Here is a 15565-nt window from a genome sequence, read left to right as displayed (position 1 = left end):
CTAGTTTCAAAGCATTGTGTTCTGAAAATAGGCAGGGAATGATCCCAATCTTTTGGTACCGGTTGAGACCTGATTTATGACCTAGGATGTGATCTATTCTGGAGAATGTTCCATGGGCACTAGAGAAGAATGTGTATTCCGTTGCTTTGGGGTGGAATGTTCTGAATATATCTGTGAAGTCCATTTGGTCCAGTGTGTCATTTAAAGTCTTTATTTCCTTGTTGATCTTTTGCTTAGACGATCTGTCCATTTCAGTGAGGGGGGTGTTAAAGTCCCCCACTATTATTGTATTGTTGTCGATGTGTTTCTTTGCTTTTGTTACTAATTGCCTTATATAATTGGCTGCTCCCATGTTAGGGGCATAGATATTTACAATTGTTAGATCTTCTTGTTGGATAGACCCTTTAAGTAGGATATAGTGTCCTTCCTCATCTCTTATTACAGTCTTTGGTTTAAAATCTAATTTGTCTGATATAAGGATTGCCACCCCAGCTTTCTTTTGGTGTCCATTAGCATGGTAAATGGTTTTCCACCCCCTCACTTTCAATCTGGGGGTGTCTTTGGTTCTAAAATGAGTCTCTTACAGACAGCATATCGATGGGTCTTGTTTTTTAATCCAGTCTGATAGCCTGTGTCTTTTGATTGGGGCATTTAGCCCATTTACATTCAGGGTAACTATTGAAAGATAGGAATTTAGTGCCATTGTATTGCCTGTAAGGTGACTGTTACCGTATATTGTCTGTGTTCCTTTCTGGTCTATGTTGCTTTTAGGGTCTCTCTTTGCTTAGAGGACCTCTTTCAAGATTTCCTGTAGGGCTGGTTTTGTGTTTGCAAATTCCTTTAGTTTTTGTTTGTCCTGGAAGCTTTTTATCTCTCCTTCAATTTTTCAATGACAGCCTAGCTGGATAGAGTATTCTTGGCTGCATATTTTTCTCATTTAGTGCTCTGAATATATCCTGCCAGTCCTTTCTGGCCTGCCAGGTCTCTGTGGATAGGTCTGTTGCCAATCTAATGTTTCTACCCTTGTGGGTTACATATCTCTTCTCCCGAGCTGCTTTCAGGATTTTCTCTTTGTCTATGAGACTCGTAAGTTTTACTATTAGATGTCGGGGTGTTGACCTATTTTTATTGATTTTGAGAGGGGTTCTCTGTGCTTCCTGGATTTTGATGCCTGTTTCCTTCCCCAAATTAGGGAAGTTCTCTGCTATAATTTGCTCCATTATACCTTCTGCCCCCCTCTCTCTTTCTTCTTCTTCTGGGATCCCAATTATTCTAATGTTTCATCTTATGGTATCGCTTATCTCTCGAATTCTGCCCTCATGATCCAGTAGTTGTTTATCTCTCTTTTTCTCAGCTTCTTTATTTTCCATCATTTCATCTTCTATATTACTGATTCTCTCTTCTGCCTCATTTATTCTAGCGGTTAGCGCCCCCATTTTTGATTGCACCTCATTAATAGCCTTTTTGATTTCTACTTGGTTGGATTTTAGTTCTTTTACTTCTCCAGAAAGGGTTTCTCTAATAACTTCCATATTTTTTTCAAGCCCAGCTAGTATCTTTAAAGTGATGATTCTGAACTCTAGATCTGACATCGTACTAATGTCCATATTGAGTAGGTCCCTGGCAGTCGGTACTACCTCTTGTTCTTTTTGTTGAGGTGATTTTTTCCGTCTTGTCATTTTGTGCAGAGGAGAATAGATTAATGAGAGAACAAAATGCTAGCAGAGTAACAACGTCCCCAGAAAATATACTCTAAACAAATCAGAAAAGACCTGAAGCAGTGGGAAAAGAAAGGGAAAGAGAGAAAAAAGAGAAAGAAAAAAAAGAAAAAGATAAAGATAAAAACAAAAACAAACAAAACAAAACAACAACAACAACAACAAAAAAGACAGAATGTGATCAAATATGATCAGGCTGGTATATAGATCAGTGCCACACACTAGATTTGGGGTGTATTTTGGTCTTTTAGAAGAAAGTGCCCCCCAAAATTTTAAAGAAAGAAAAACTTATATATGTACAAAAATAAGGGTTGATATGATGAAGGGATGGAATATGACTGTAAAGATGGAAATTATAAAAAATTTTATAAAAGGAATTGATAAGAAGTTGTTTGAAAAAAGAAAGAAGAGGATTTTAAAAAAAAGAGAAAAAAAAGGGGGGGGAGAGGATGTGATCAGGCAGGGGAATAGAAAACACCATATACTAGAGATTTAGGGTATATTTTAATCTGTTAGAAGAAACTATCTCAAAATTTTAAAGAGAGAACAACTTATATATATAAGCCAAAAATATGGGTTACTACTATGAAGGGATAGAATATGACTCTAAAAATGAAAAATAAAAAATTTTTTTTTAAAAAAAGGGATTGATAAGATGTTGGTTGAAAAAGGGAAAAAGAAAAATTCAAAAAGAAAAAAAGAGAAAAAAAGACAGTTAAAAAAAAAATTAACTTTGAAAGACTAAAGAATCATGGTAAAAAAGCCATGAATTCTATGTGCAGTATTCCCCTAGCGCTGGAGTTCAGCCGTTCTCATTGATCAGTAAACTTGGTCTTGGCTGGCTGTTCTCGCTGATCGGTAAACATGTTCTTGGCTGGCTGTTCTCGCTGATCTTCTGGGGGAGGGGCCTGTTGCCGTGGTTTCCAAATGTCTTTGCCGGAGGTGGATTGCCCCACCCTTGCCCCCTCCTGGCTAAGTAATCTGCTTGGGTTTGCTCTCCGGAGCTTTTGTTCCCTGCGAGCTTTCCGTACAGCTTTGGAGGCGGAGAGTGAAAATGGCGGCCTCCCAATCTCTGCCGTGGAGGAGCCGAGAACTCGGGGCCCTGCTTCTCAGTAAGCCCCCAGAGAAAAGCAGTCAGTTACTCCCGTCTCCCCGGTCTCCAGCCGCAGTCCGTGCTCACCCGGCCTGTGACCGGCGTTTCCATCTCTGGCACCCGACCCCGGGTGGAGTCTCCAAACCCAGCAGATCCCTGCGGTGCACTCCCGCGCGGCTCCTCCCGGGGGAGGAAGGTGAGTCTCCCCGGATCTGCCGCTTGTTGGGTCCCTGCTGGAGGAGCAGTGGCCCGACTGTGCCGCGGATCACGGTTTATGGCAACCCCGAGCTGAGAGCCCGCGCCTGGGCTCCGCCTCTGCAGCCGGCTTCCCTGCTCCGATACCTGGGAGCTCTGCCACACTCAGGCACCCCCGGTCTTTCTGTGACCCCGAGGGTCCTGAGACCACACTGTTCCGGAGGGTTCCACCCCCTGCTTAGCCACCAGAGTGACGTCCCTCAGCGGAGCTGACTTCTAAAAGTTCCGATTTTGTGCTCCGTGGTTCTATCACTTGCCAGAAGCGGCCACCGGAGGCCCCTCCCCCGCCGTCTATCCTCCCGAATATCGCCTCGGATTCACTTCTCCGCACGTCCTACCTTCCAGAAAGTGGTCGCTTTTCTGTTCAGAGAGTTGTTGCTATTCCTTTCTTCGATCTCCTGTTGGGTTTGTAGGTGTTCAGAATGGTTTGATCCCTATCCAGCTGAATTCCTGAGAGGAGACGAAATCCAGGTCTCCTACTCCTCCGCCATCTTGCTCCGCCCCCTTATTTTTTTTTAATTAAAAAAAATTTTTTAAAGTAGGCTCCACACCCAACGTGGAGCACAATGTGGGGCTTGAACTCACGACCCTAAGATCAAGACCTGAGCTGAGCTCAAGAGTCAGATGCTTAACTGACTGAGCCACCCTTGCTTTTACATATATTAAAGCTTAGTTAAAACTGGGAGGAACGAGAGTTGGGAATAGAATAGTTATTTTTCAATGGAGAATAAATTGAAAAAAAAATGTGGTGATGGATTATAAGAGAAATATTTTTCCCTTTAATGGCTGGGGGATGGAAAGGGGGAGGCATCTTAATCATGGTTATATGTGAAAATGGTAGGAAGGAGACATTTCTCAATTAAAAAATCTCTCAACATGGGTTGCTGGAGGGGAGGTGGGTAGGGGGATGGGGTAACTGGGTGATGGACATTAAGAAGGGCACTTGATGGAATGAGCATTAGGTGTTATATGCAACTGATGGATCGCTAAATTCTACCCCTGAAACTAATAATATACTATATGTTAACTAAATTGAATTTAAACTAAAAATTTAAAAAATTCGGGGCGCCTGGGTGGCTCAGTTGGTTAAGCGTCTGCCTTCGACTCGGGTCATGATCCCGGGGTCCTGGGATAGAGTCCCGCATCAGGCTCCCTGCTCCGCAGGAAGTCTGCTTCTCCCTCTCCCACTCCCCCTGCTTGTGTTCCTTCTCTCACTGTGTCTCTCTCTGTCAAAGAAATAAATAAAATCTTAAAAAAAAAATTTAAAAAATTCTCTCAATATTAACAATTAAATAATGGCAGGAAAAATGATTAAATTGGAGTCATGTTTACATAGTATATAGAAATTTTGTATTTTGTTTTGATATACTTTGATTGTATTTTCATATATTTACATAATTTTTATTATAATTAATGTCCAGAAGAACACGAGAGAAACCCATAGGAAAGTAAGGAGGGAGAGTCATATGGCATCAAGGACTTCCAATGAATGGAAAAAATGTATTGAGGGGTTCTTTAGTACCCTGTGTGGTAGAGAGGGTAGAGAATATAAAGATATTTTTGTGAAAAGACATAATCAGCAGTTTGGGAGATTATATCATATGAAAGATATTTAGAGCAAGAAAATGTACAAAAAGGTGCTTCCCTGCCCAAACCAATCAACAATGAATATGATGCATAGGTGAACCCTTGAAGTTTGCAGTATTGTTTATGAAAAACAGTACCAGTGAGGTGCCTGCTGATACTCTCTCAAAATACTCTCGGCACCACCCCCAGCTAACAGTTGCTCTCCCCCACCCCAAAGATCCTGACTAAAGCCGTACAAATCTGTTTCTTTTTCAGGTTCAACTTTTGGGGATTCTGCTGGATGAAAACCATGATCCACATAATCAAGGAGATTAACAAGAGGAAGGACATTTTGCCCAATATCACTTTAGGCTATCAGATTTTTGATACCTGTTCCACCACCTCCAAGTCTGTGGAACCGGCTGTGGTATTTCTTACAGGGCAGGAAGAAAACAAGCCCAATTTTAGAAACAGCACTGGAGCATTTCTGGCAGGAATTGTTGGAGCAGGTGGGTCGTCCTCATCAGTTGCTGTATCAAGAATTCTAGGGTTATATTATTTACCACAGGTAATACTCAGGTATCTCAGAATAGTGTGCTGGGTGCTAGCTTGTAAAGAAACACAAGCTATGTTTGGGTTAAATGCAGTAGATAGTAAGGTGCTCAGGTGAGGCTGAGATAAGATGCAGAGACAAACAGGGACGATGGTGAAGCTGCTGCCCCTAATTCCTCTGTTCAGTCTAGGCTCAGCAAGTGTCACTTGATGCCTACCTGCAGGTGATTTCAGCCTCTTTTTTAAAAAAGAAAAAATAATTTTATTTATTCAAGAGAGAGAGCACGGGTGAGCTGGGGAGGGGAGGGGCAGAGGGAAAGAATCTCAGACTGCCCGCTGAGCCCTGTAATGGGCTCCATCTCAGGACCCTGTGTTCATGACCTGAGCTGAAATCAAGAGTCGGAGGTTTAATCAGCTGAGCTACCCAGGCCCTCATTTCAGGCTCTCCTATATCCCTTAGGATCCTGTTTTAATTTTTGCCTTGAGGTTGTGAGTTACTGATTTGTAAGTTAGCACCTCACTAGGCACGACACTTGATAGCACTGGGTGAGGCACAGAGGAGGTGATGGAAAAATACTGGGTGGTTGGTTGGCTGGCTGGTTGGTTGGTTGGTGCTAGGTGGTAAAAGGAACTCATTTTTTTTGCCTATATTAAAACTTATTACTCATGAGTTTTTGTTCCATACACTAACCTACTGAAATGAGCCTGCGATTTTCACAAGATAGCTAGAATTTTGGGACGCTAATATTTTTAATTCCAGTTAGTAAACATACAGTGTTATATTAGGTCCGGGTATATAATATAGTAATTTAACAGTTCCGTACATCACCCTGTGCTCATCACAAGTGCACTGCTTAATCCCCATCATCGATTTCACACATCCTCCCACCCACCTCCCCCCGGTGACCATCAGATTATTTTAAATTCAGAGCCTTGTGACATGTTTCAACTTAAGAACAGATGATATGGGGCGCCTGGGTGGCTCAGTTGGTTAAGCCACTGCCTTCGGCTCAGGTCATGATCCTGGAGTCCCGGGATCGAGTCCCGCATCGGGCTCCCTGCTCAGCAGGGAGTCTGCTTCTCCCTCTGACCCTCTCCCCTCTCGTGCTCTCTCTATCTCATTCTCTCTCTCAAATAAATAAATAAAATCTTTAAGAACAGATGATATTAGGAAGAATGGATTATTAAGAAAATATAAATAAAACTCTATAATTATTTCTAAGGATGGGTCATTAAAGTATAGTGAGGATTTATTAATGTGAATGATGATTCAGCCTATTTCTGTTACTAAAGTAATGGGAGAATTTGAATTAATTGTAAGAAGTAGACTTTACATCATATTTCTATTATAAAGCTGCAAATACAAATGTGGGAGGAATAGGAAAATACTGAGAAACTGAACCAGGAGGAGGGGTTGGGTGACACGGCTGACATCTTAGGCGTGGGTTTCATGCAGCTCATTTGAAAGCTTGCCATGAGCTCTATCTTCCACCGAAAACCAACGGTGGTCCAGACACTGGCTAGAAAACTCTAGGTTGATTTTCTCGTTTAAATCCTTGCAAAGAAGGAAAAGAAATCTATGTGATGCTTTCACATTGGTTGTTTCACTTAATATACTGATTATATTAAATTATTATATATTATAACATATATATTAATATAATGTGTATATTATTCATTATAATATACTGAGTATATAGTAGGTGTGTTTAATGTACTTAAGATGTAGATGTCATTACCCTGATTTTACTCATGGGGAAACAGGTTCAGAGGGTTTAAGTAACTTGTCTACAGTCTTACACTAATTATGGAGCCAGAATTAAAAACCAGGCATCTCTGTTTCCTAAATGAGATTCTTTCCTACATATGACCTCCATGATGCTGCTGCTAGCAAGTTTCAAAAGCAGAATGTAAACTTCAGCCAGTAGAGTAAGATAGGACAAGTGGTGGGGCGCCTGGGTGGCTCAGTCGTTAAGGGTCTGCCTTCGGCTCAGGTCATGATCCCAGGATCCTGGGATTGAGCCCACATCGGGCTCCCTGCTCAGTGGGGAGCTTGCTTCTCCCTCTCCCACTCCCCCTGCTTGTGTTCCCTCTCTTGCTCTCTCTCTCTGTTAAATAAATAAATAAATAAATAAATCTTAAAGAAAAAAAGAATAGAACAAATGGTAGAGAAAAGAGAAAAGAGGAATATTTTGTCTCTTATAAAGGAATTGACAGTCATGGGGCTATGGAATTATAATATAGGAGGCCCCATTGATGGTAACATATTAATAACAAGGAATGGGTAAGGGAAGAATGTAGCATATGTTCCTCATTGTAGAGTCAGGGAGGCTAGAGGTAAGGCACAACAGGAGTGCATGTACGACTCAAGAATTCATGGTGCTGATGGAAATACACACAAGAATCACTGGTAAAATGCAAAAAAAAAAAAAAACCTTTTCATTTTTCTACACAAGCACCTATAAAATGAGGGCTTCTAGAACTTTGTTGGAGAATGTGGCTAGACCTGCGGGTGCAGTGGAGCTTCCTACCACCCTCCTCCAGGGAGTCTCAGGACCTAAACACTCAGCAGTCCTGGTGGAGAGAAACAGGGAAAGAGAAGAGAAAGAGGGAAAGGAGTGGTGGTGGAAAGACACACAAACACACACAGAGGAGGGGCCGAGGGAATGAGGGAGGGAGGAAGAACAAGAGGGAACTGGCCTGCCAAATAGACTGTGAGTCTGCTAGCTCCATCATCCCTGTGAATGAGAAGCTAGAGCTGAGAAAGCGCCTGGATGGCTTGACTTCCACACCTAGTCTCACGGGAACATAGATGAAAGGCAGATGACCTCCTTTTCTGTGCTGTGACCCCAGCTGTGAAAAGTGCTGCATTGAATGTCATCATCTTAATAATTAGCTCCTCAGACTCCCCTGGAGTGGGGTGGGAAAAGGGCACATAGGGAGGTCAAAGTGTTCCCTCCAACAGTCCCCACCCATGGGCTAGGGAGCAGACTGCAAGTCCTTTTATGGAAGGATGTGGGAATGAAGGGAGAACAACTGTTAAGTCCCCTCCCTCTCCGATAAAAGCATTCAGAGATTGTGTAATATGCGATTTGGCTATTACTTCCTAATAACTGCATGAATATTTTCAATTGTAGATGGGTTATGCCTCTACCTTCTCAATTCTTAGTGACAAACACCAGTTTCCATCTTATGTTCGCACAGTAGTCAGTGATAAGATCCAGTAGGATGCCATGGTACAACTTATCCAACACTTTGGCTGGGTCTGGAGAGGCATCATAGCAGCTGATGATGATTATGGAAAATATGGAGTAAAAACTCTTAGGGAAAGAATGGAGAGTGCCAACCTCTGTATTGCATTCTCTGAAATCATTCCCAAAGTCTATTCCAATGAGAAAATGCACAAAGCTGTTGATGCCATGAAGAACTTCACTGCCAGAGTCGTTGTGCTTTATGCATCTGATACTGACCTCAGTCCTTTTTGTTGGAAATGGTTCACCATAACATAACAGACAGAACGTGGATAGCAAGTGAAGCCTGGATCACAGCAGCACTCATTGCAAAGCCTGAATATTTCCCATATTTTGGTGGAAGCATTGGATTTACAATACCAAGGGCTGATATACCAAGATTAAAAGAATTTCTTTATGATGTACATCCTGGCAAAGATACAAACAATGTCCTGACCATTGAATTCTGGCAAACTGCTTCTAACTGTACTTGGCCAAATAGCAGTGTTCCATACAACACTGACCACAGAGTGAATGTAACAGGTAAGGATGACAGATACCACGCCATGTGTGATAAATTCTGTACTGGAGAGGAGAAGTTGGAAGATCTTAAAAATATGTATCTGGATGTGTCTCAGCTAAGAATCACAAACAATGTCAAACAAGCTGGTGTATTCTATGGCTTGGATGGTCTAAGTAGATGCAAAGAAGGACGTGTGCCATACATTCCAGGAAACACGTGGGCATATATCCCTGACTTTGAGCCTTGGCAGGTAAGTTGTTGGTTTGTTTTACTTCATGATATAGTTTGACATTAAAAGAATTCATACTCGGGCGCCTGGGTGGCTCAGTTGGTTAAGCGACTGCCTTCGGCTCAGGTCATGATCCTGGAGTCCTGGGATCGAGTCCCACATCGGGCTCCCTGCTCGGCAGGGAGTCTGCTTCTCCCTCTGACCCTCCTTCCTCTCATGATCTCTGTCTCTCATTCTCTCTGTCTCAAATAAATAAATAAAATCTTAAAAAAAAAAAAAAAAAAAAAAAAAAAAAAAAAAAGAATTCATACTAATAAAACCTTTGACTTGCTTTTGTATTTAACAGATATGATTTTATCACACGCCTACCTAAAAGAATAGCTTGCTTTTGTGACCTAAATGAACATTTTTAAGTTCCCATTTGTTAACAGAGTTCTTAGGTTTGTTGTGAACAATAGAAAATTCCCCCAAAACAGTACCTTATGCAAAATAGTTTTTTTTTCCCCTTCACATAAGTGAAGTTCAGAGATTAGCATTCTAGGACTGAAAGATGGCTTAGGGATCCTGATTCCTTCTACCTTGTTTCATTGTTCTCAATATGTGGGTTCATCTCATAATCTCAAATGGCTCCTTGAACTTCAACCACCATGTCCATACTGTAACCAGCAGGAAGGAAAAAGGACAAAGATGTGTACCTCCCTCCATTTCTGGATATTTCCTGGAAATTACATACAATTTTCCTTACATCCTACTAGCCAGAATTTAGTTACATGGTCATACCTAGCAGTGAGGGAAACTTTAGCTTCTGTGCAGTGCGGGAGGGCCAGAAGGAGAAGACTAACGGGGTCATCTTAGAGATATGGCTCTCTGATCTCCTGTCTCAATTCTGATGTCCCAGCAACTCATATTGGGGCACAGTAGCCCAAATGATCTCAGCAAGGGGCACATCTCACACCTAACCAGAGTGCTCCTTTGCTTACATCCTTCAGTACCTCCCTTCTAATCCGCAGAGGATAAAGCATGCTGTCTGTGGTCTGGCACTGTTAGCGTCTTTGATTCAATCATTCCTTCCATGACTCTCAGCGCTTTCTTCTCTAGCAACACCAAATTGCTTGTCCCTCCCAATAGAGTCTGCGGTAGTCAGAACCACCCCAGCTTTATTTTTATTTTCAAATGGACCCCACCATGCATTTAGTTTTGTGTCTAGTTAGTCTCTTCCCATCTGTGGTAGTTCTCCATTCTTCCCGTTTTTCACAACTGATATTTTTTATACTTACTGGCCAGTTATTTTTAAATGTTTTGGGTTTTTCTATTTTTTTCTCATGATTACATTGAGATTATGCATTTTTGGCAAGAATACCATAGAAGTGATGTATTCTTTTTATGTCTCATATCAGGAGGTACATGATGTCATTGTGAATGATTATTGTGGACATTAACTTTTATCACTTAGTGATGTCACCATGCTTTTTCGCTGAAAAGTATCTATGTTTCCCTTTGTAATTAACAATTATCTTGTGAGGGCAATATTTTGAGGATCTGAAAATAACATTTCTCATCTATGGCTTTGCCACAAATTTTAGCATCCATTGATGATGATTCTTGCCTGAAACAACTATTATTATGTTGTTTAAAAAATGGTGATTTTCTATTTTCCTCATTCCTTCTACATTTATTAACTAGAATTTTTCTCTCCCCCTCTGATTTAATTATATCAATATGTACTCAAGGATATTTATTTCTATTCGAGTAGAATAATCCACAACTATCATTATTTATTCTGTTGCTCAAAATTTCCCAGATTTGACTGTTGGGAGCCTCTTTGAGCTGGTTTTCATTTCCTTTTGACACATCTTTATCACTTGTGAGCACTTCCTTATTTTCTGGAATCCCAAGATGTTCTGGGCTCATCTCATACTTCCTTTACTTCACACTAGAAATGGTCAGCCATTTCTCCAAAGGAATCCTATTTCCATTTACTGGAAAATGGAATTTGTAAACCAAGATCTGAGTGTAAGGTGTGTTCCTTGGTACTGGAAAAGTTGTGGTAAATTCAGAATGAGAAATTGTTATATTTTATTTTATTTTTTTAATAACATATAATATATTATTTGTTTCAGGGGTACAGGTCTGTGATTCATCAGTCTTATGCAATTCACAGCACTCACCATAGCACATACCCTCCCCAGTGTCCATCACCCAGCCTCCCCATCCCTCCCACCCCCCTCTTAAAGGTCATAGGACAGTTCCTTCATTTTAAAAGAAATCCTTTGGGTACTTATTTTTAAATAATAAAAAGGATCCTATATGGTAAATAACAACTCCCTAATTCATTATTTGAATATTTCAATATTATAATTTAAATTTGCTCAAAGAGCAACAAATATGTATTAGAATTACAGAGAAGAGACTTTAGTGAGGTTCAAGGGACCACATAGTGTCATGGTGAGTGTTGGTGGATAGTCCATGACAGGATTCCTGGTACTTGACACATACCCTGTATGATATCAGTAAGTTAAAACTGAAAAGCAGGACCTCACACGAGAGGTTTAACAGGTTCATTAAGAATGCTTCATTAAAAAAAAATGCTTCATAAATGTACTGAAGTAAAATTTTTCATTTATTTAAAACTAAAATGACCATGTACTCCATACTCATTCTTCTCAGCTTATCCTGTTAGCAGATCTGATCAGAATATGTATATTTGTAAAGCCCTTTTACTCTTACGGTTTATTTGGACATACCTCTAAACTCTTTTGTATACCTGGGTGGTAGGGAACTGTGTCCTACCATCCAATGGTGATAAACAGATGGAATTATGGCAATGTTGTTCTAGAGAATGGTCAGGGACTGGTAGCTTTTGAAAATTTCCTTTCTTAACTCTTCTGAAGAATGGAAAGGGAAAGAATGCCTCTTCCCAATGGACTCACCAGTAAAAGTCACCGTGTTGTATACTCTGATACAGATTTTATGTTGGTTGAGAATAGCATATGGTAAAAGGAAGGAGAGACAAAAGGGCAGGTGACCTGGAGTGGCCCTACTCCAGGATGGATGGTGATTTTCAGAACACTCGGGATATTGACTTACTAAAGGCTTCAAGTTATATTAATCTCTATGACAGAGATAGGGCAGGAATAATTCCCCTTGTTTTACAGACCAGGAAACTAGTGCTTATTCAGACATATGACTTAGCCCAAGGTCATGATGTTTGAAAGAGCCAAAATATGATGTCAGATCATCAGACATTGTAATTCAGACTCTTTCTACCAAGTTGTTTGGCCTCTCTGGTTTGAGAGGGACCTGTGTTCCACATGTTATTCCTTTGGCTTAGAATCTCCTTGTCCCGCATATTTGTCAGGCAAATTCCTACAAATTTTTAAAAACCCAGCCTAGATGGCTACTTCCTGGGGAAACCTCCTAAATTTTCCTAAGGCAATTAGTTAGCTAACTCCCTCACCCATGCCTTTTCAACAGTCTTTCCACAACAGCAACATAGAGGTACACTGAATTTTACTATTAGTACCTGTTTATTTGTTCAGGCTCTCCACTGGATTGTGAGCTTTGCAAGGTAGGGAATGGATTGGTTGATCTTCATATCTCTACCACTTGACATGTAGGTAAGGGAATGGTGGGGGAGGTAGACTCATACCTCTATATGGAAGAAATCTAGGAGGGAGGTAGAAGATCCTTTCTTCCCTAGATATGGAGGTATTAGGAAATATTAAGCACCACTATGCCTAATCAATCCTTTTTGTTAGAAATGTATGAGCCACACAGGTAATTTAAAATTTTCTAGTAACTAAATTTAAAAATAAAAAGAAACAGATGAAATTAAATATAGTTGTTTTATTTGATCCGAAATAGCATTTTAACACGTTGTCATCATCATAATATAATATAAAATAATAATATAAGATTATTAATGATGGTTTACATTTTTTAAACAAAGTCTTTGCAATCCAGTGTATATTTTATACTTACAGCTCATCTCAATTTGTCCAGCCACCTTTCAAGTTTCAATGGTCACATGTGGCTAGAAGTTGTAGAGCAAACCTACAAAGGCATAGAGGAAAAGGAAAAAAAAAATCCAATCACATGAATAGGTAAGAGTTTTGAGATTATTTTTTTCATAAGCTCTGTTCTCTAGGCAATCAAGTATTTACAAATTGCTTTTTTATTCTCTTGTTTTTTTTCTCCTTGTTTTCTAGCTAATGTACAATTTGAAGACACTTAAGTTTACTACCCATAATGGAGAGAGACTAGAAATTGATGAAATGGAGATGTGACTGGGTACTATGATATTCTGAATTGGCAATTAGGTGATAATGGAGAGATTGCCCTTGTGAAGGTTGGAGAATATATATTCACAAACTCTAAGTTTGAACTCGTGATGAAAAAGAATGCGACAATATTTTGGAACACTGAGTCATCAAAGGTTAGTTACTTGGACATCTTGTTTCATTTATGTACACAGAAAATTCGTTTATATACACAGAGAATTGTATTTCAGGCACTATAGAATATCAGACATCTAGATTTGGCTATTCCAAGTCAATTTTTTCAATATAGTACATACTTTTTCTATATACAGTTTTGGGTATTTTGTTTTGGATATATTTTGGTATTTTTTTTGGACTATAGTTTTAAATATTAGTTTTATGATTTTGTTTTTCTTCTTCAAATACTCCAATCAAAGGGTTTGACTTCCTTTGTCTGTCTTCTGTTTTATCTACTTTCTCTGATCATTTTTGCCTTTTTCTTTATTTTATCCTTATTCTTTTCATTGTTTTCCTGACTTTATTCTATGTTCCTTATTAAATTTTCACTCAAAATATATTTGTTTCACTTAAAATATATTTGTTTTTGAATGTCTTGTAACTTTTATCTTAATTTCTGAAATGGCTTTATTTTATCTTTAGTTTTTTTTTCTGAGTAAAATGAATTTTTGTATTTCTTCCAGTTGTATATTTATTTATGTTTTTAATTTTTAAATGCCTGACTCAAGTATTTTTGCACATCTCTAAGTATTTTTCTGAGAGTATTTAATTGTGCTGGAATATTTATTTAAAATGTTATGTTACATTATTCTTCCATGTAATGGTGGTTGTGTGTGTGTGTTGATGGGATCTGCAGCAATGTTTTGATTTTCATTTTCTGTTTTCTTTTTATAGTAAACTTACGTCAAGGCACTTACACCTATTTTTGTTCATAGACAGGGATGAGAGTTTCTGGTGTTTTACAGATCCCTATTTCAAGACTGCCTTCTTCTTTAGGTAGAGTGAAGAGTAGTAGTTCATTTAAGACATGACTTTTTGTGGTAAAGGAAAGCTTAATGTGTCTTTTGGTTTTATGGTTCACTCTTGTTTCTGCAGGATTCTTAACTTTCCCCTCTTCTTTCCCTTTCTACCACATCTCAAAAAGGCACTTCTCCTCTCCATATACCTTCTAGTCCCAGTGAAATGGTGCCATCCTGAGACTGGCACCTCGAGTCCCGCTTTCAAGACCTTTCCCTAGAGCTGGTCCGGTCTCTCCATGGTTTGGGACCTTTTTTAACATAGGCTGGGACATTTTCTTTCTAGGAATGATTTGTCTGCTCTCCATCAGCCTTCAGTTCTCAGTTCCCTCTTACTCTTTCCTGCACAATTTTCCAAGTTTCCGTCCATTTTCCACATACCCAGGGATGAGGGAGGAACTTTAGAGATGGCCTTGCTGGAATTTAATGGCTGTTTCTCTACATACAAGTACTTTGAAGTTTATAGTATTCCCTTTATGATGCTAACGTCGTGGGTCATGTGTGGTTTTACTTACTTTTTTTGCTTTTAAAATTTGTGTCGTCTTTTTGAGAGGATGTGTGGAGAGATTCTCAATTTAGCAGCTACCATTATCCTGGGGCAACCCAGAAGTCCTTCTTCCCTTTCTGATGGTAGTTCTAGAGGGGCTTCATTTGTTCCTCCCTTTTTTCTTATTTGTTCTCAGGGCCAAAGAATGATAGAGAGAATTTACAAATTCATAATATAATTTGGAGTAGAGAACACTAGCTACCAGTATAGTATATTTGTGGGTGCACATATATGTCAACAAGCTTTGATCTATTATTCAAGAAATCTTTTTAAAATATATATATATATATATATTTTTTTAGATTTATTTATTTATTTATTTGACAGAGACAGAGACAGCGAGAGCAGGAACACAAGCAGCAGGAGTGGGAGAGGGAGAGCAGGCTTCTCGCCAAGGAGGGAGCCCGACGTGGGACTCGATCCCAGGACCCTGGGATCATGACCTGAGCCGAAGGCAGACGCCCAACGACTGAGCCACCCAGGCACCCCTAAAATATTTTTATTTATTTATTTGAGAGAGAGAATGAGAGAGAGAGAGCATGAGAGGGGGGAGGGTCAG

The 15565-nt window shown here is 39.7% G+C and overlaps 1 pseudogene; it reads left to right on the top strand.

The window, feature by feature from the left end:
* Positions 1 to 15565, top strand: part of LOC110591692 — a 35071-nt pseudogene that overhangs the window by 7295 nt on the left and 12211 nt on the right.

This window comes from Neomonachus schauinslandi, chromosome 1, assembly GCF_002201575.2.
Source record: "Neomonachus schauinslandi chromosome 1, ASM220157v2, whole genome shotgun sequence".
Lineage (NCBI taxonomy): Eukaryota > Metazoa > Chordata > Mammalia > Carnivora > Phocidae > Neomonachus > Neomonachus schauinslandi.
Note: the sequence above shows the minus strand (reverse complement) of the source record. Positions and strands in the feature narration are given on the sequence as shown.